The following is a 22,649-nucleotide window of genomic DNA, read 5'->3' as shown; positions in this document are numbered from 1 at the left end:
GATCCCTATGTGAGCGATACATAGGGGGCTGTAGGACATTCGTAGGATCATAATTTAAAGCCGGTTTTTGAAACTTCAGTTCCTTTTGTATCTCTGTAACACTTTCCCATAGGTCAGACAAACCTCTGACCGTTCCTGCTTTCATACTCTGTATCAGTTCAATATCCCCTGTTATTCCTATATGCTACGGGTGCCACACTTGAACACTACTCTAGGACAGGTCGCCTTGTAAGCAATCTCCTTTGTAGACTGATAGCACTTCCTCTGTTTTCTACCGATAACCTGAAGTCAACCAGCTTCTCTACCCACAACTGAACCTATGTGATCATTCCATTTAATATCCCTGCAAAGTGTTACAACCAGGTACAAAGGGCGTTCAAAAAGTTTTGCACAGTCATCTCTAATGTTTTTCATTTTTTGCAGGAGGAGAATGAATTTTTTTGTGAACATACTTGGAACATTTAGCTATACATTGAGCCTACTCAATGTAGCCTCCATCAGCTGTGACGCATCTGGCCCAACGTTCTTTCCATGATGTAAATGCACTTTGGTAAAATTCTGGGGATTGACTTTTACATCATCGCTTGACACAGGAAATAAGGTCTTTCTCACTATCAAATGTTTTACCGAATAGGTGGGCCTTCAGACGACTAAAGAGGTAAAAATCAGACCGAGCCAATCCGGACCGTAGGGAGGATGAGGAACAATTTTCCAAACCATTTTCCTGATTTTCTCCTGCGTCATAAGGGCTGCATGGGGTTTGGCACTGTCATGGAGTGGTCTGATGAGCTGACCCTGAAACTGTGGTCTGTGGGTATTAATGGCACGTCGCAGCTTGTCCAATGACAAACAGTAACTGTCGTGTCGTCACACATCTGTCATTTTGGATGATTTGATCAATGGTCTCCTTATTCACATCACTCACTGCCATCGATGGTCTACCGCATCGTGGATTGTTCAGTAGAGGGAAATTACCTTTTTTAAACCTCTGCAACCACCGCTGGACACTGCTGATATCCACTGTGTCCTCCCCATCAACAGGGAGCAACTTCCTGTGAATCGATGTGGCAGAGTCATCGCCGGTCTTGAAGAGGAATTCCATCACCGACCGTTGCCGCAACCTAACATCTACTTCACGGACCATAGTGGCTCACCTGTAAAGAAAACACTTTTCTATTCCAACTTATAGCTAAATAGTCAAAGTATGTTCACAAAAAATTTCATTTTCTGCCAGCAAAAATTAAAAAAAAATTAGAGACGACTGTGCAAAACTTTTTGAACGCCCTTTGTATTTGTATGAGTTGGCCGACTCCAACTGGCAATGACTGATAATATAGTTATAAAACACTACGTTTTTTTCGTTTTGTGAAGTGCACAATTTTACATTTCCGGACATGCAAAGCAAGTTGCCAAGCTTTGCACCACTTTGAAATCTTATCTAGATCTTACTGAATATTTATGCAGCCACTTTCAGGCAGTACTTCGTTATAGATAAGTGCATCACTGTAAACAGTCTGAGGTTACTATTAATATTGCCTGCAAGGCCGTTAATATAGAACATGACCATTAAGGGTCCCAACACAGTTCCCTGAGGAACACCCGAAGTTACTTCTACATCTGATGATGACTCTCCATCCAAGATAACATACTGCGTTCTCCCTCCCCCCCCCTCCTCCGAAAATTCGCCAATCCAGTCACAAATTTCACATGATAGCCGATATTATGGAATATCTGACAACAAGCGTAGGCTTGGTGCTGAGTCCAATGCTTTTTGGAAATCAAGAAATACTGCCTCTACTTGACTCCCTTGATCCACAACCTTTAGTGTGTCATGTGAGTAAAGTACGAGATGAGTTTCACGTGATCGATGTTTTCGAAATCCATGCTGGTTGGCATGTAGGAGGTCTTTGCGTTCAAGATACTTTATTATGTTTGAGCTCACAATACGTTCTAAGATTTTATACGTGTGTACAGCTTTTCTTTCCTCTGCGATAGTCATTAGGATCCATGTAACAGCAGTTTCTTAATTAAACTCGTTAGAGATATCTTCACTAAAAATAGCGAGTGTAACTGACTGAACAGAGAGTAGCGACGAAATAAGTGGAAGCAGTCAGCACGCAGACAATTCTTATGCGGGAGGAAAACTTCCAGCTGCTCTGGGCAGCTGTCCCTGCCTTGCCTTGTACGACTCACACAACTTCCGGCTTTCTTGTAATCCCCTTGCTTTTCTCTTAGAGGAGAAAGTGAAGAAAAGCTTTGTCGTGTACGCCGATAAAGTCATTATAAGGAAATGATGCAGAGCTAATGGTGTTGAGAACAGTATTTTTCTCTTATTAATTTACTTTTCTCAGTCTAACGAGCTAATGGAAAAGCCTGTAACATTTGTAACGCTCTGCAGTTCTTTGCAGCTTGAATATTCAATACCTGTTAACTCTCCAAGTGGGTAAGTGCTAAATATTTTTACAATGTAGCGCATATCTCGGGCATAGTAAAATGTATGTGCCACTCAGACATCATCATACCTAGAAGCTGTCTTTATACGGTATTAGCCTAATTTTCTCTGGAGATGACTAATTTCCCCCCCCCCCCCCTCGCGTGTGCTTGGTCAACCACTACTACTGGAATAATTTCGGTTACTCAAAAGTTTTATGGGTCATCCTCTGTTTCAGCATTAATGACTCTAGGTCATTAATAGTTTCACTTAGCACACAGTTAATGGAAATGGTGCACGGAAAATAAATTCTTTCAATGCTCAAAACTTGCACTTGTTCGTTAGAACCTTTTCTCTGGCAATAATTTTCTCTTCTCCATTGAAATACTGCAGTAATTAAATCTCTCTCCCTCTGCGTGGCCAGCACGATATTTTTTTTTCTTTTCGTCTTGTTAGTAAATTGAGTCAGTAAACAATTATCATACATAGAAGTTTCCACTTTATTTTTTCAGCTTTTAGTATGTAAAAATCTAACTGAATGATATTTAGTTGATTCTCAGCAATATAAATAACATATTCCCTAACTAAATTCTTACCTGGTCTGTACGAGTTGAGGTGTGTATATTGGTGAATCTCCACCTGCATGATCAAGACCACGTTCTCAAATTTTACTATGCTATCAGTTCCTTGTCGAAGAACTTGGGGCCGGCCGCTGGTGGCCGAGCGGTTCTGGCGCTACAGTCTAGAACCGCGCGACCGCTACGGTCGCAGGTTCGAATCCTGCCTCGGGCATGGATGTGTGTGTTGTCCTTAGGTTAGTTAGGTTTAAGTAGTTCTAAGTTCTAGGGGACTTATGACCTCAGTAGTTGAGTCCCGTAGTGCTCAGAGCCATTTGAACCATTTGAAGAACTTGGGAAGTCCTCTGTGGCTTGTGACTGGGAGTAGGTTTCTATCCAAGGCGGTAAGATTTTCCAGCTAGGATGTCATCTATTAGAAAACTTTTTCTGTACATTCATTATGCTTTATAGTCACTACACCTTGTTGAGCATACATTAAAGAAATATCTGCAACTTCTAGTAACGCGTTATGCTCCATCTTCAACAACCAGTCACCTGGAAAGAAAGTATTGATTGCACAATAGCGACAGTAAGAGTAATACGTGGTGTTCACCTGTGGTTGTCACGTAGGCAGCTCTTCCAACAATTCATGCATTCGGTCGTGAAATTCGTCTTAAATAGTCCACCACAATTTGATGAGAGTAGTGATGTCCATACCTACAACACTAAAGGAAAAAATTAGCTCAGTATGTACCAGTAAAAAGGTTTCAGTACTTGTACAATAACGTAAAATCTGTAACAGGTAGAAAACCAAGTGTCAAAGCTAAGCTAAAAACATTCATCCTGGATAACTCCTTCTATTGCACAATCGAATTCTGTTAAAAAAATGCTAGTTTTTTTGTATAGTAGCGTGAGTAGGACTAAAAATGATATGTTGATAAATATTAATTACGTGTATATGTCCTGTAAACTGACTCGTTCCACATCATTTCGAATCGTTCTAATGATCTGCGTAACATGTAACCAACTAAGTGAACTGCAAACAGTGATAAACTCCACCCTGAACTTATCACAGACGATTGTGTTTTGTTTTCCAACATAACACACCTAACGTCAGTACGGTAGACAGCTGTTTGTTTTGAAATGTAAGTGGTTTGGCAACACGTGTCTTACAAACATTGCTCACTGAAGAGCTCGTAACACCCAAAATATTTCTTTACTTAAAAATACACAGTTTGGGATCTTGTATTTTTCAGTGGAAGATTGCAAAAGTCTGAATAATTTTGATCGTGGAAACAACTACCTGAATAGACGAATGGGGATTACCAAATACGCGTACTCTCGATGACGCTGTCATGTGGACCGGTTTGCTGGAATGCTACACGCCCATCCGCCCAGAAGTAGCCGCTACGTTAGAGTCTGCAGGCCGCCCGTTATCATTCATGCTTGGTAATACTCCTGCAGAACTCCGCAGTGCTGTTTTACCGCGTTAAGTCGAGGCACGAAAGAGGAATTGCTCCTCAGACGTATTTATTAAAATCATTAACGCAGCGGAGCTGTGCGACCTGTTGCGTGGGCGTAGGAGTGTCGACAGGTAGCGGCGACGCGACAGCAAGCGTGAACAGACGCCGCATGCAGCCGCAGCCGACCGAAGCGAGATGCAGCCCCGCCGAGGGTCGGCAAACATTTTAATAAGGCTGCCAGCTACCAGTCACTGCGGGCCATTGCGTGTCGTATGAAACACAAGTATTTCTGCAGGCATTTATACTCAAAATGCAGTAGTGAATAAAGCGTAAGGGCTTTGATCTTTAGCTATTGGTGCATCTGCTAACTTGCAAGTAATACGTATTCTGGATACGATACTGCGTGGCAGCGTTTTTTATATCTGCATCTATACACGTGTCCGCCTCCGTAGATGAGTTGTCACTGCGGAGCACTGCCATTCGGGAAACCCGGGTTCTATTCTCAGTACTGTCGTTGATTTTTTCTTAATAGAAGGATTGGCACAGCGTGCACCGAACGTTGTGACGTCTGCTGCGGATCGAAGCAGACGAAATGAATTAAAATTTGTGCTGTAGCCGGAACTCGAACCCGGGTCTTCTTGCCTGGGAGGCAGAAATGATAACCATTACACCATCGCAGTACGATAGTCAACATTACTGTACGAACTACCTAAGTTGAGTGCTGGGAAGGGCATCATCAGGAATCCAGGAGCGATTGCTGCACTGAGAAATGGCTTCTCAACTTGTATGTGAAACAAACATTCACAGACTAGTTCTGTTTGCGTGCAATACAATATGTGACATAAATGGCCATTCTTTTGACTGCATTGACTCGGAAGCTTCAGTTTCTGACACCTCCAAGAGAGCGTTAGCATTAGTTCAAAATGTTCAAATGTGTGTGAAACCCTATGGGACTTAAATGCTAATGTCATCAGTCCCTAAGCTTACACACTACTTAACCTAAATTATCCTAAGGACAAACACACACACCCATGTCCGAGGGAGGACTCGAACCTCCGCCGGGACCAGCCGCACAGTCCGCGACTGCAGCGCCCCAGACCGCTCGGTTAATCCCGCGCGGCATTAGCATTAGTATGTATGGTAAGTTTGGACGTGGGTATGTCCACCACTTCCTAAGAAAAATGGGTCTTAACGGACGGGCGAACAGTTAGTCAGACAAGAAATTACAAATAAATTATTTTTCGTGTGATATAATTTACAGTTTCCGAATTTTTACCTTTAGTTTTAATACGAAATCTTCCTTTAAGCCAAATTTCATGATTCTAGGCCGAAGGAAATTGCCCTACAGGTTTCGATGAGTGAGTTTGCGAGCATCAAATCGCGTCACATAAATGGTCGTATATTTTGTTTTCATTGATTTGGGGCTTCAACTTTTTACACTGTCAAAGGATCGTTGACCTTGGTATGTGACGTAAGTTTCAACTTGATATATCTACTCAGTCTTGAGAAAAATGGTTTATAACAGTTCGACAGACAGGCAGACAGACAGACGGACAACACAGTTATACTATAAGACTTCCGTTTTATACGGATTGAGGTATGGAATCCTAAAAATTGAGAGAGAAGTTAATTGGTCCCGAAAAGAACGAGTTAGAAATACAAGAAACTAGGAAAGAACTGCACGCAAGTGTGAGGACAATAACAGGAGAAATCAGACTGAAAAGGGACAGATTGCATAGGTAGAACGACAAATAGAATATGGGAAAAAATGAGGGCGGGAGGGGGGGGGGGAGAGAGAAAAGCGGAAAAACAAGAACCAAATGGATTGTTGAACTTAGAAACGACTGATTGGAATTGGGTATTATGGGGGAACGGACGGAAAATTGGAGAAGCAAGAGATCAACGGCAGACAAGGGTACACGTTAGAGAGTCACCATTGGAACAAATAAGAGAACAGATACTGGTGATCTCACAAGAGGAGAGAGACAGAAGAGAAAGGACGATAAGGTTCTATGAGGCGAAGAAGTGAATGCAACACATTAAGGGGCTATCCGTGGTCCTATAGAGATCGTAAAGGAAGAAGAAGAAAGACTTAAGGCATTCTGTTCGTATTCAGAAGGAGTGGGTTCGAAACCCGTCGGTTTCCCGCGCCCCCCGCGGCCCAGTTGGCAGCGTGTGCGTGGCGCGTAGCAGCCACGGTAGTGCTGAGCGGCGCGTCGACGCCTGCGATGGACAAAAAAATGGTTCAAATGGCTCTGAGCACTACGGGACTTAACATCTAAGGTCATCAGTCCCCTAGAACTTAGAACTACTTAAACCTAACTAACCTAAGGCCTTCACACACATCCATGCCCGAGGCAGGATTCTAACCTGCGACCGTAGCGGTCGCGCAGTTCCAGACTGTAGTGCCTAGAACCTCTCGGCCACCCCGACCGGCTGCGATGGACACAGCCCGTGGCCGCGGCCTCCGATGCCCGCATGTCGCTCTGCATAACTGAATTTAAACAACTGTTTGTAATAAATATACCTCAAAACAGCCTGTTTGATGTTTGCAGTTCTTTTCAATTAGCGAGAGCAAACAAAAGAGAATGAACGTGGCAGTCGCAAATAATTTTGTTTTCAGGTGTAAACAACAGGTATAATTTAGTTCTGTTTGAATTGCGCTGAATCGCGCTCGTGTTGTTGCGCCTGAAAGCTAAATGTTTAAACGTGATGCTTAACATCACCAAACAAGGACGGGGGAGAAAAAGTGACGCGAAAATTGCCGAGTTCTGTCCCCGTTGAAAGAAAATCGGCACGACATTAGCATTCGTTGCGGTTTTTCGTCGGAGGCTTAGTCTTGGGTATATTTTTGCGTGCCTCGCTCTGTTACGTCGGAGCTGCTGGACTAAGTAACGCTCGCTCTGACAGATATACGACCTGCATGGAAACATACAACGGGGAGGCTCTATAATAAACGTACAAGTCGCAATTTAATAAGTTAGTACGTCAACAGTTATTTTCTGCAAAATATATCGAGCCACACAGAGCGGCATTTTGCATTCAGCTGCTTAGTGTACACCCAGCTTACTGAGGAACTCCCTTTGTAGCTTCGTTGGACGTATACACTGATGAGATAAAGCATTCTGACCGCTGTTCATCACGAGACTGAATGCGACGTTGCAGTTACGGGGAACTTACACGGTAGGGAAAGTACATATACTGAGGTGACAAAAATCATGGGATAGATATATGTACATACGCAGATGGCGGTGATTTCGGGCGCACAAGGTATAAAACGGCAGTGCATTAACGGAGATGTCATTCGTACTCTGGTGATTCATGTGAAAAGGTTTCCGACGTCATCATGGCTCCACGACGAGCATTAACAGACTCTGAACGCGGAATGGATGCTGGAGTTAGATGCATGGGACATTCTATATCGGAAATCGTTAGCAAATTCAATACTCTGAGGTCCACAGTCCCAAGAGTGTGAAGAGAATATCAAATTTCAGGCATTACTTCTCATCACGGAAGCGCGGTAACCGACGGCCTTCACTTAACGACCGAGCTCAGCGGCGTTTGCGTGGAGTTGTCAGTGCTAACAGACAAGCAAGGCTGCGTGTAATAACCACCGAAATCAACGTGGGATGTACGACGAACGAATCCGTTAGGACAGCGCGGCGAAATTTAGCGTTAATGGACTAAGGCAGCAGATGATCCAGGTGACTGCCTTTGCTCCTAGCACGACATCGCCTGCAGCGACTCTCCTGGGCTCGTAACCATATCAGTTGGACCCTAGACTGGAAAACAGTGGCCTTGTCAAATGACTCCCGATTTCAGTTGGTAAGAGCTGATGGTAGGGTCCGACTGTGGCGCAAATCTCTGACCCAAGTTGTCACTCACCGGGTCTTCGATGGGACTAACAGTAATCGAAGACAATATCACAGCTGTTGCGTACGTGATTGTTGTTGAGGACCATCCGCATCCCCTTCCCCGATGGCGACGGCGTCTTCCAGTAGGATAAGTGTCCATGTCACAAGGCTAGAATGGTGCTGCTACAGTGCTTCGAGGAGCATGAGAATGAAATAATTTTGATGATATGGCCACCAAAATCACCTCATCTGAACCCGATAGAATATATCAGGAACGTTACTGAGCGCCAGCCCCACGCCGACTAACCACCGGTCCGTTGTCTAAGGAACGTGCGTAATCAGTGGTTTGGCTTCTGGTGCGAAACAGCTCCGGAGACCTACCAAGGAGTTGTCAAATCCATGTCACACAGAATCACTGCTGTATTGCGTTCTAAATGTGGGCCAACGCGCAGTTAAACAGTGATCATGACCTTTAGGCTTCTCAGAATATATATCCTATCCTAGCTCCAGGGAGATTCCGAAGCAGTCGTTTAAATAGTCTGAGGAGGATGGTACCGGCAGAATGAAATTTCGTACAGAGTGTCGAAGCACTCTCTAACAGAAAACCGACAAGCTTGAATCGCTATGTTCATATTATTAGCTGTCCAATTTGCATCTGACGGTTAGTTTTACGTCAGATTAAATGCCCATATGATACAGTCATCGCCAAGATTGATTCGGTGTGTAGCATACAACCTGAATAACCACAGTCGTAAATCCTAATATTTAACGATCTCTCTTAGATACACTTTGAGGTTTATCACAAATTATAGTATATGATTTGTATTTTTCTATATGAGTGACCCAATTTTTTTTTCTTGACGACATATAAAAGCACCTACAGGTCTTTTTATGGAGATATGTGTTTTTACAGCATTCGATACTTCGTGTAAAGAGGTGAACCATAATAGAACATAATTTAATGCTCGTAGTAATACGTTTCGCAAGTACGAAAATAAATCCGGAAACTATGCTTAATGTCAGTCCATGTCTATAAAAACAGCCTTTTTTCAGCACGATTTTCTTGAACATACAGCCGATCAGTCCAAAACCTGCGATGTGCCAGCGTACATTCAGTACTGCACCAAGTATTCTCTCTCTCTCTCTCTCTCTCTCTCTCTCTCTCTCACACACACACACACACACACAAACACACACACACGTGAACTATTTTTACAATTTTTTCCCGCGAACATTATCATATGGTATGTGACCGTACTCATTTCTTCACGTGATACATTGCGATTCGTTGCAATAGTCTTAAGGAAGTGTAATCCAGCCACGAAAGAAGAGGTCTACAAAACACTTGTTCGACCGATTCTTGAGTATTGCTCACTTGTTTGGTACTCTTACCAAGCTGGATTAATATTACAGCTAGAGAAGATCCTGCAAAGAGCGTCACGTTTTGTGACATATATGCCCGAGGGCGTTACGGAGAAGCTTAATAAACACCGGTCGCAGACTCTACAAGAGAGGCGTTGAGCATTATTAAGAGGTTTACTGCTGAAATTCCGAGAGCTTTATAGGAAGAGTCGGACAACATATTACTTTTTCGGATACTTGTCCCGTGAAGTGATCGCGACGAAAAAAGTGAGAGCTCATACAGAAATTTATCGACAATCATTGTTCCTACACACTAATTGTGGGTGTAACACGGCAGTGCTAGCAGAAGTAGGCCTACTTTCAGCCACACAGTGTAAGGTGGCTTGCGGAGTATGCATGTAGATTTAGATGTATTTTTATTTTTTTAAATTTATTGTCTATTTTGTATGTGGACAGATAAAAAAATGGAGCATAAATCATTGAGAAAAAATTCGCACCTTTCAGTACTGGAACGCCAAGAATCTAGTTTTGATATCTTGAATTGAAGACGAAATAGTTAGTGTCAGACTACAAGCACACTGGTCCAGCGTTAAATTACCGATCATCCAAAGCGTTTTTTCTGTCCGTTGTCATTTCTTTTGCCTCTCCCAATGAGTTATGCATGTCAAATTGTGTCAAACAGTTTCACGATTCTCAGTTCACATTAAACTGTAGGCTGGCTGGCTGAGATATTTCGAAGATTGGAGGAAAGCAGCGGGATAATGTCTCCAATTATTAAGAAATTTTATTGTGCAAATGTGTGTGAAATCTTATGGGACTTAACTGCTAAGGTCATCAGTCCCTAAGCTTACACACTACTTAACCTAAATTATCCTATGGACAAACACACGCACCCATGCCCGAGGGAGGACTCGAACCTCTGCCGGGACCAGCCGCACAGTCCATGACTGCAGCGCCCTAGACCGCTCGGCTAATCCCGCGCGGCAAAATTTTATTAAAAGATGTCTTAATCGTAAGGGTTTCTTCATTAGCATCATTATCTTATCTTACGGATAGATCCACAAAAACGATATTTACTAAAGCAACTGCTCTGTTCAAATCAGCTTTATGCTAGAGGACTGGTTTAGTTTACAGATGCTGTTACCAGGGCTACTGATTCCGTGTGCCTATCTCGTGGTTCGAGGTTTATGAGCAAAAATTTTGTATACTGTAACAGAGGGGGATACTGTATAAGCAATAAGAGCAGAATTCTCACATTTAACCTAGAGAGAGTTTCCGAAGGCAAATTCGAATCAACATCTAGCTTATCCCTGCCGGCAAAGCGTTCGAATTGCGGTCCAACGCAGAGTAGGGCATCAGGGGAGCTGGAGCCGAGCCTATCGTCGCTCGCAGACAGCCAGAGATGGGGGAGCGGCGGCCAACGGTATCTGGCGGCGTCCATCCGCCCATCCACTGAGTGCTGCAGGCCGCTTATCTGAGGCCCGCTACTCAGAGCCGGCATTTCCAGCGTCGCTGGCACACATTTCCATGGCCCCTGTCTACGCCATCCAAAGAAACGATATCCACGTTACGGCCGAAAATCCCTTTTGCAAGTAGTTGCCATTCCCATTACATATTGAGGCACATCTCCTAATATCGTGTCGGACCTCCTATTGCCTGGCGTAGTGCGGCAACCCGAAATGGCATCGACTCAACAAGTCGTTCGAAGTCTCCTGCAGAAATATTGAGCCATGCTGCATCTACAACAGTCAATAATTGCGAAAGTATTGGCGGTGCAGGAATTCGTGCACGAATTGACCTCTCGATTACGTCCGTAAATGTGGGACGGGGTTCATGTCGGGCGATCTGGATGGGCAAAGCATTCGTTCGAGATGTCCAGAATGTTCTTCAAACCAACTGCGAACAATTATGGCCCGGTGATATGGCACACTGTCATCCACAAAAACTCTGTCCTTGAATGGCTGCGAATGATTACCAAGTAGCCGAACATAACCATTTCCAGACAGTGATCTGTTCATTGGACCAGAGGACCCAATCCATTCCACGTAAACGCAGCTCACACCATTATGTAGCCACCACCAGCCTGCACAGTGTCCTGTTATCAACTTGGGTCCACTCTCGAACCATGCCATCAGCTCTTACGAACTGAAATCGGGACACATCTCACAGGACCACAGTTCTCCAGTTGTCTAGGGTCGAACCGATATGGTGACGGGCCCAGAAGAGGCGCTGCAAGCTATGTCGTGCTATTAGTAAAAGCACTCGCGTCGGTCAGCTGATGCCATAGCACGTTAACGTCAGATTTCACCATTGTGATACATTCGTTGTGCGTCCCACACTGATTCCTGCGATTATTTCATTCAGTGTTGCTTGCCTTTTAGCACTGACAACTCTAGCCACTGCTCTCGGTCGGTAAGTGAAGGTCGTCGACCACTGCGTTGTTCGTGGTGAAACTAATGCTTGAAATTTGGTATTCGCTGTACACTATTGACACTGTGGATCTCGGGATACTGAAGTCCCTAACGATTTCCTAGATGGAATGTTCCATGCGTCTAACTGCAACTACTATTCCCCGTTCAGAATCTGTTAATTCCCGTCGTGGGGCCATAATCAGGTCTGAAATCTTTTCATATGAATCGCCTGAGTACAAAGGACAGCTCCGCCAATGCACTGCCCTTTTACACCTTCTGTACGCCATACTATCAGCATCTGTGTATGTACATATCGTTATCCCATGACTTCTGTCAACTCTTTGTATCTTTTAAACCTGTAAGTCATATGTAAAGAACTAATAAATAAAATAGAAGTTAGTAATCACGAATTAATCCACTTCTACGAGGTGCATTCAAGTTCTAAGGCCTCCGATTTGTTTTGCTTCGGACTGGAAAGAGATAGAAACATGCGCATTGTTTTAAAATGAGGCCGCATTCATTGTCAATACGTCCCAGAGATGGCAGCACCGTACGGCAGATGGAATTTTACCGCCAGCGGCGAGAATGAGAACTGTTTTAAATACTTAAAATGGCGACGTTTTCCTTACTTGAACAGCGTGCAATCATTCGTTTTCTGAATTTTCGTGGTGTGAAACCAATTGAAATTCATCGACAGTTGAAGGAGACATGTGGTGATGGAGTTATGGATGTGTCGAAAGTGCATTCGTGGGTGCGACAGTTTAATGAAGGCAGAACATCGTGTGACAACAAACCGAAACAACCTCGGGCTCGCACAAGCCGGTCTGACAACATGATCGAGAAAGTGGAGAGAATTGTTTTGGGGGATCGCCGAATGACTGTTGAACAGATCGCCTCCAGAGTTGGCATTTCTGTTGGTTCTGTGCACACAATCCTGCATGACGACCTGAAAATGCGAAAAGTGTCATCCAGGTGGGTGCCACGAATGCTGACGGACGACCACATGGCTGCCCGTGTGTCATGTTGCCAAGCAATGTTGACGCACAACGACAGCACGAATGGGACTTTCTTTTCGTCGGTTGTGACAATGGAGGAGACGTGGATGCCATTTTTCAATCCAGAAACAAAGCGCCAGTCAGCTCAATGGAAGCACACAGATTCACCGCCACCAAAAAAATTTCGGGTAACCGCCAGTGCTGAAAAAATGATGGTGTCCATGTTCTGGGACAGCGAGGGCGTAATCCTTACCCATTGCGTTCCAAAGGGCACTACGGTAACAGGTGCATCCTACGAAAATGTTTTGAAGAACAAATTCCTTCCTGCACTGCAACAGAAACGTCCGGGAAGGGCTGCGCGTGTGCTGTTTCACCAAGACAACGCACCCGCACATCGAGCTAACGTTACGCAACAGTTTCTTCGTGATAACAACTTTGAAGTGATTACTCATGCTCCCTACTCACCTGACCTGGCTCCTAGTGGTTTTTGGCTTTTTCCAACAATGAAAGACACTCTCCGTGGCCGCACATTCACCAGCCGTGCTGCTATTGCCTCAGCGATTTTCCAGTGGTCAAAACAGAAGCCTTCGCCGCTGCCATGGAATCATGGCGTCAGCGTTGTGAAAAGTGTGTACGTCTGCAGGGCGATTATGTCGAGAAGTAACGCCAGTTTCATCGATTTCGGGTGAGTAGTTAATTAGAAAAAAAATCGGAGGCCTTAGAACTTGAATGCACCTCGTAGAAGTCTTGCTCATCTCGCGATCTAGTGACGTCTATCTTCACGACGGGTAATTTTTTTCTAACTATCTAGATTGCCTTCAGTTTAATATAATTTCATTTGTTAGTTGGGCATTTACTTTTTAATTACTTTCTTCCTTACTTCACCTGAATTTTACCATCTCGTTTTCAAGCTGATTAATTAGTGTTAAGTTTTTTACCTGTCATTCTAATACGTGAGCCAACGGCCTTTCCGCAGTGGTAACACCGGTTCCCGTCAGATCACCGAAATTAAGCGCTGTCGGGCTGGGCTAGCACTTGGATGGGTGACCATCCGGTCTGGCGAGCGTTGTTGGCAAATGGGTGCACTCAGCCCTTCGGAGGCAAACTGAGAAGTTACCTCCTACCTACATCCAACATAATCAAACTCGAACACCCTCACGAAAGTTCCTACGTTATCCACCACAGCATTTATACACTGTTTAATGAAAAGCATCCGGACACGCCCGTATAATGTGGAATTTACCATTGGATGTCACGAGACTCGCGTCCGCCAATATGACACCAGGTGGGAACTCTTGCGTTATGAGTAGAGAAGCAGTATCAGCAGAATGTGTGGGTCAGGAGAGATCAGTCACTTGGGACGTGGACGAGGCATTCGATGTGACCTGAGTAGCAAATACATTTGAGGCATTTCAACCATTCTGAAGTTGACCAAGACTACTATTGGTGATCTGATTGTAAAATGGAAACGCGAAGGAACAACCGCAGCTAATCCAACCCTCTGCTAACGGACAAGGACCGTCCAGCATTGCGGAGAGTGGTTGTAAGAAATCGCATGAAATCAATGGAAGGAATCACTCGTGAGTTCCAAAGTGCTATCAGCGGTCCAGCTACCACACTGGCTGTGTGTAGGGAGGTACGAAATATGGGGTACAGTGGTCGAACAGCTGGTCGTAAACCATACTTTCCTGCAATCAGTGCTATGGGATGCTTGAGTGGTGTAAAGAGCGACAACAGTGGACAGTGGATGAACGGAAACGAGTTATTTAGAGTGACGAATGACGCTGTAGCCTGCAGCAATCCGATGAAAGGTTTGGCCCTGGCGAATGCCCGGAGCACGTTACGAGCTAGCAGTGGTGAAAATTCTAAATTCGGAAGAACATGAACGCATTGTGTACGGCGTACTGAAGAGGAACACAGACTTCTTAACGCTTTCGTGGGCACTTGTTGACAAACTGCCCGTTGGATTCTGGCTCGCGTTCTTCGGCCGACATATAGTTGATAATTTTTCTGACTTTTCGCCAGCGCGAGTGACGGGCATTGTCAAAGTTTCACCCTCCATTCCTGGTGGTGGATTGGAGTTGAGCTCCAAGGCGTTCCATGTAGATAGAATCTGCGGTCGCGAGCTCGACTCCAGTACACCAGAAGCAATGGAGGGTGAAGCTTTGACAATGTCAGCCTCTCGTGCTGGCGAAACGGCACAAAAATTATCAAATAAACGTCGACCGAAGAAGCAGTGACAGAAGCTAACAGGCAATTTGTTAGTAGAGGAACAGTTCAGATAGTATGACTGTATCAGCTTGACTCTGCATCCAGTCATAAAGCAGCATCTGCGAGGTAACGGTTTGTGGACAACATTCCTGAAATATACTCGTCCATACAGCGTCCCGTCCTGAACGAAATGGAAGACCTTTGGGATGGATTAGAACATCGAACTGGCTACAGGCCCCAGCGTCCAACATCACTAGGTTGTCTAGTTTCGGCTCTTGGGTATGAATGGTCTGCTGTTCCTCCACAGACATTCAGACACTTCACTGGAAATTTCTCCAACGGACTTGAAGCCGTCAAAGAGGCGAAAGTGGACGTACCCGATATTGGCGTCCAGGTACTTTATATCAGGTACTGTATATCGGTTGAGGCAAGATTTAAGAGGATTAAATATATAACAACATTACGTGGCCCTCTGTCCATTGTCGTTTACCGAAAACATCTTGAGTAGGTCACGAAAGAACAATCATGTTACGACTCAAAGTGTGTAGCGGACGGTAATGGCCGTAGAATATACCCCTGTGGTACTGCCAAGGTTACTTTTAAATCTTACCATTTCAACCTTTACCGTGTATGTGGCTATTACGAGTCTACAATGCTCCACAATATTCGCATTCTTGTAGTCTTGCAGCGACGATTTTTTTTTCGCGATTTCAAGCGTCGACATTTGACCACAGCTTCAAAAAAACGCATAGGGGGGGGGGGGGGGGGGGGGGGGGACATCCTCTCGCAGCGCAACAGCTGAAGAGCGAATCTTGAGGCGTGACACAGCCGCAGCCAACGGCACTCGGCCCGTTCCCGTTGCTGCCCCCCTGCCTAGCCGAACATTTCCCTAAATATACCATTAGGCTCGCCGGGGTGGGCCCGCCAAGGGGTGGGCCCTCGTACTTCAAAGGCAACAATTATGACGGTGTACATAAAGATGTTAACACTCGTGTTACGGACCGCCTCTTCATCATCGGACGCGAATAGTGAGGTAAGGGTAACGCGCGAGAGAGACCGGGGACGGGCATATGTGTGTGTGTGTGTTTGTGTGTGTGTGTGTGTGTGTGTGTGTGTGTGTGTATGACGAGGGGTGGCGCAAAAAGCGATACGGCGGCAAGGGCCGTGTCGGCTCCTTCAGCAGTTAGATACGCCCTCTGGCGGCATTCATCTCCCTCTGCGACGTCAATTTGAGCGGTAAAAATATACTTTCGTCACTTGCGCCCCTGTTTGTACTGCGTATGATTTATACGGAGCTCGCTGCAACCCTCCCCCCTCCCCCGTTCTCTCCCCACCCCCCGGCCGTTGTAATTAATCTCGCCATCTCGGGCGGCTGAGTTCTTCCTAGTGCTTTGTCCTGTCGCGCAGAGATTGATGACGCCCGGCGCGCAAGAGGGACGGGCCAGAGGTGATTCTGCCAAATAAAGTGCACGGCGTGGGGGCGGCAAAAAGCGCGGCGCCGCGGCGCGGCCGGCAGATTACTCGCGGCGCAGATGCACGCGTACCCACGTCGGCGCCGGGCGCTCGCTCGCGGAGCGTGCGATTCGCGGCGTAACGCGCTGGCGTTGCGCGGCCGGCGAGAAGCAAATCGCAAATCTGCTACCGCAGCAAGAAAGCGGCGTCGCTCTGTCCGTCACATGTTCAGCTCTTCTAATCTGCATTACACACGTATTCCGCAAGCCACTGTGCTGTACGCGGCGGGCAGTACATCGTACCCATATTGTCCATTTTCTGTCCTGTGTCACTCACAACACCAGAATATCAGAGGTGCAAGGCCCATGTTACGACAAGCAAACACAGAACGAAAGCAGCGCTCCAAGTGGCGTAGCTGAGAACTTTGCATACATCAAATATGGCGCGGAAATCCGTATTGTTGCTTTTCGAAATACGAGTACTAGATGATAAAATTTTTCATATATACTTTATGGGTGGGTCTGGCAGTTCAAATGGTTCAAATGGCTCAGAGCACTACGGGACTTAACTTCTGAGGTCATCAGTCCCCTAGAACTTAGAACTACTTAAACCTAACTAACGTAAGGATATGACTCACATCCATGCCCGAGGCAGGATTCGAACCTGCGACCATAGCGGTCGCGCGGTTCCAGACTGTAGCGCCTAGAACCTCTTGGCCACTCCAGCAGGCGGTCTGGCAGTCCGATAGTAAAGTGTCTGTATTTGTAAAATCTAATATTGCAATTTTGACCGTTTGGTTGGTACCAAATTGAAATTATATTCCTGATTACGACCTTCTTGTGCGTATGCCACTCTTCGAACTACAAAGTAAATATGTTGCTCATATTCTGCTTAATTTTTGTCTCATCCGTAATACTGGATAAAGTAAATGATGCCATATTTGTTTTTTTCTTTATATGAAATAGAAACTGGTTTCGTCACACGGTATTCTGTGGACTCATATCTATTTGTTACTGCTTACGAATTTGTGTGTGAACTGTCCAATTTAAATCCACTGTAAGTATACTCCTCAAATTGTACGTTATTTTTGTAACCATCTGTTTCTCGTACTCTCGTTTTTAATGGAGGTCATCGAAATTTCCATTAAACCGGTAGCTGTTAATAACGCGTGAAAACAGTTGCATAACTATTGTCGAGATTTTAACACTTGCAAGGAAGAATGCACTAGTCATCAGGACTACTTATATTTTTGATCCAAAACAAATTATTCATTCACCTCTTTTCATCAACAATCATCTCCCCTCTCACATACGGCAGGTTATCGTAATTTCGTACTATGAAAGCGAATATTCACATATTTCCTTTTCTTTTCGCATACAGTAAATAATCTTCATGAAAAGAGGAACAGAATTTTTCTTTATATAAGCAAGTTTGTCTGTTGCTTTAACCCCCAGAAACAGGCAACAGAGCTTTTTCTTTGATACATTTTCCAGTATATTTCTTTAACCTAGCAACCGCCACAAGAGATGAGGCAAAGCTTACGATGGGCATCCTTCTGCGCTGGTCGACCATCGACTAAACAGGACACCGTATACGGCCACAGATCACCAAGCACCACGCTTAATAGGCGTCGGCAATCTCCAGAGCCCCGCGGCGTAGATGCAACAAAACAAACACACTCTTCGTACTCATATAACTACGTAGGCTTCCGCGGCCGGCGTAATGATGAGTAAAATTCTTCGGAGCGTTGATTATAAACTGAAAACCCACGTTTACACCATTTCACAACTACCTTCTCAGGACAAGACTGGTTTGGGTACCTTTCTTGGTACCTTTCCGCCACCAAGAACATTCTTGCCCTGAGGAAGGCCGCTGTAATACTGTTGAAACGTTGGTTCTGAATTTGTCATCAACGTATTTTACACTATGATGCGATACAACACCCAGAAGAATTTTAATCATCACACTCTTCGTAGTTTTAAATTTAAAAAAATAGAAAATGATAAACTCAGAGTATTAATTCTGGACGTTACCATTCATCGCGTACGTGGCCAGGTCTTCTGTGATAGCCTACTGGTTCAGTTATGTAACACAACACTACTGATCCATTGCACAGTGCGTGGTGGTAGGTACATTGTCCGACTGCGTAGCGTAGCGGTAGCGTTTCCGCCTACCACGCAAGGGGCTCGAGTTCGATTCCCGGCAGCGGACTGGGTGTTGTGTGTCCTTCACCATCATTTTCATTATCATTGACCCGCAAGACACCGAAGTGTCGTCAACTGCAAAAAAAAAAAGGATTTGCAATGCGGCGGCCCAACTCCCACGCATGGGGTTTTACTGCCAACAATGCCATACGATCATTTCATTTTTAACTATTTTCTGTCCTATTCCATTTAGCTTCTCTACAGTGCATGGTGTAGGGTAAATCATACTAACATTGTGGATTTTATTCCTGTTCCACTCGTGTACTGAACGAGAGAAAAATGACTGTCACGGCCCGCATCTCGTGGTCGTGCGGTAGCGTTCTCGCTTTCCACGCCCGGGTTCCCGGGTTCGATTCCCGGCGGGGTCAGGGATTTTCTCTGCCTCGTGATGGCTGGGTGTTGTGTGCTGTCCTTAGGTTAGTTAGGTTTAAGTAGTTCTAAGTTCTGGGGGACTGATGACCATAGCTGTTAAGTCCCATAGTGCTCAGAGCCATTTTTGACTGTCACGGTACGTGCACTATAAATCTGATTTAAATTTGTTGGCGTCTGACGTCTAACGGCCAAAGTTGTGACGGTCCCCACTCTTCTCTTTTATGACGACTTGAACTCTGATGGGGGCTCTTACTATGAGATGTCTGAATATATCTGCCCTCAAGAGCCGAAGCTAGAAGAGACAGTGAGGGTGTGGAGCGAAGTCCACGTTCTAGCTCGTCACAAAGGCGCTCCAGTGTTCAGGTGGACACCCCGAGAATTCCAATTCATATATTGTCCACAAACCATTGCCTCATAGATGCTGCTCTGTAACAAGGTGCATGGTCATGCTGATACGAACAGTCACCGTCTCCGACTGCTCCTCTGCTGCAGGCAGCAAACAGTGCTGTAAAATGTCTTCATATCCTTCCCCGTTTAACGGGACCACACCCTAAATATGAGAAAAATCTATCACTACCTCCTCCGTACTACACGGTCGTCAATACGTATGATGGCAGGTAACTTCTTCCAGGCATCCGCCAAACTCAAATTCTTCCGTCGAACTGCCATAGGCTATAGCATAACGATTCATCGCTTCAAAACACTCATATCGGGTCATCCACTGTCCGGTGACGTCACTCTGTATATCACCTAAAGCGTTGCTTAGTGCTGAGTACAGGAACGTGAGGCTGATGAGGGACCGCTCGACCACTGTACCCAATATTTTTAATTTCCTACGCAGAGTCATTTTCCTAGCTGAACTACCGGTAGCACTATGGAACTTACGAGTGATTCCTTCCGTTGAATTCATGAGATTATTTACAGCCACTCTCCTCAATGTTCGACGGTCCCTGTCCGTTAGTAGACGAGGTTCGCCTCTCTTGTTTTAGTCGTGATTGTTCCTTCAAGTTTTCACTTTCCAATCGCATCTTCAACAGTCGTCTTGCGCAGCCTTAGAAGCGCTGAAATGGTTCAAATGGCTCTGAGCACTATGGGAGTCAACTGCTGAGGTCATTAGTCCCCTAGAACTTAGAACTAGTTAAACCTAACTAACCCAAGGACATCACAAACATCCATGCCCGAGGCAGGATTCGAACCTGCGATCGTAGCGGTCTTGCGGTTCCAGACTGCAGCGCCTTTAACCGCACGGCCACTTCGGCCGGCAAAGCGCTGAAATGCAGCTGATGGATTCGTTACTCAGGTGACATCGAATGACTAATCCACGTTCGAAGTCAATGAGCTCTCCTAACCTACCCATTCTTGTGTTAGTGCTTCTGTATAGACAAAACAATACTCCACGCATCCCTTTTACCAGCGGATCCCCCTCTCATGACATTAGTATTCATTTCCACATTACGTAAGAGTTTTTCTGTTACTTTCGTTCAGATGGTGTATTATTAGTTCCTAACTATGTTATTGCAGTGTTTTATTTTCATTTTACTGTGGCATATGGTCTGTATTTCAAAATTCTAAAGTAGCCCTGTGATTTTCTCTTCTTTTTTGTAACAATGGACACTTACGAGTAAAAACTGCATTTTGAAAACTTGTATGGTCCTGAGGACTACATTGGAAACAGTTCCAAATTACTGATTATCGACATTACTCCCTCTGCATCCAGGGGAAACTTGGCATACCGTGTCTAGTTACTTTAGTCACCGCGAGAATGGAAGCAAATTAATCGTTTGACTATTAGAAGAGGTCAGATGACGAAGCAATAGCCAAAAATAAATCACCAGATGACAAAGATAGCAATAAAGGTATCCTAAACATAAAATAATACATAAATATAATAAAAGTAACTTCTAGTAGAGAAAGTACTTCAGACAGAGCCATTACGGTAGTACAGGAGTTATTGTCCTTTGTGTGTCGTTCAAAAGCCATAATATTTAAATAAGGAGTAAATGCCTTTAGGAAAGATAAAGACACCAAAGAGGAAATCCTGACGTTGCGCTTGATAATGGAAGTAAGTCTGAAGGAAAATCAACACATACTCGTAGGATTTATTCACCTCGAAAAAGCGTTCCACAATGAAAAGTGGTGCAAGATGTTCGAAACTGTGAGAAAAATTGGGGCAAGTTTCAGATAAAGACGAGTATTATACAGTATGTACAAGAACCACTGGGATTGGAAGAACAAGAACGAAGTGGGTAAGGGGGTAAGAGAGGGATGTAGTCTTTTACTTCTACTGCTGAATCTAAACATCGAAGAAGCGATGGTGGAAATAAAAACAAGGTTGAAGAGAAGCACTAAAATTCAGGGTGACAGCACATCAATGATAAAAATTCACTGATGATCATTACTGAGGGTGAAGAAATATTATGGGGTCGGTCGAAAGAAATGAAGAATCTAACGAGTACTGAATATGGATTGAAAGTAAACCGAATAAAGGCGATGATGCTGTTAAGTGCAGGAATGAGAACAGCGAGAAATATTGAGAATCACGAAGTAGACGAAGATAAGGAGTTCTGCTGCTTTGGAAGCAAAGTAACCCATGAGGGACAAAGCAAGGAGGACAAAAAAAGCAGACTAGCACAGGCAAAGAGGGCGCTGTTGACCAAGAGAAGTCTACTAGTATCAAACACAGGCCTTAATTTGAGGAAGAACTTTCGGAGGACTTACGTCTGGAGCACACCAGTGTATTTTAGTGAATCATGCACCGTAGGAAAACCGGGACAGTAGAAATCTGAAGTGTTTGAGATGTGGTCCTTCAGAAGAATGTTGAAAAATGGTTCAAATGGCTCTGAGCACTATGGGACTCAACTGCTGTGGTCATAAGTCCCCTAGAACTTAGAACTACTTAAACCTAACTAACCTAAGGACATCACACACATCCATGCCCGAGGCAGGATTCGAACCTGCGACCGTAGTGGTCGTGCGGTTCCAGACTGTAGCGCCTTTAACCGCTCGGCCACTCCGGGCGGCAGAATGTTGAAAATTAGGTGGGTTGATAAGGAAAGGAATGAGGAGATTCTCCGCAGAATCGTCGAGGAAAGGAACATACATAAAACACTGACAAATTGTAAGGACAGGATTATAGGACATGTGTTAAGACATCAGGTAATAGCTTCCATGGTACTAGAGGGAGCTGCAGAGGGTAAAAACTGCGGAGGGAAACAGATAATTGAATACATCAAGCGAATAACTGAGGGAGGTAGGGTGTAGGTGCTAGTGTGAGATGAAGAGGTTGACACAGGACACAGGAGAGGAATTCGTGGAGGACAGCACCAAACCAGTCAGA

General features: G+C 44.8%; 1 pseudogene; it reads left to right on the top strand.

Moving 5' to 3' along the window:
- The first annotated feature begins 14,030 nt into the window (after positions 1-14,030).
- LOC126199891 (5S ribosomal RNA) lies at positions 14,031-14,148 on the top strand (annotated as a pseudogene).
- Positions 14,149-22,649: the final 8,501 nt, after the last annotated feature.

Source organism: Schistocerca nitens, chromosome 8 (genome assembly GCF_023898315.1).
Source record: "Schistocerca nitens isolate TAMUIC-IGC-003100 chromosome 8, iqSchNite1.1, whole genome shotgun sequence".
NCBI classification, from domain to species: domain Eukaryota; kingdom Metazoa; phylum Arthropoda; class Insecta; order Orthoptera; family Acrididae; genus Schistocerca; species Schistocerca nitens.
This window is presented reverse-complemented; position numbering and strand designations above follow the sequence as displayed.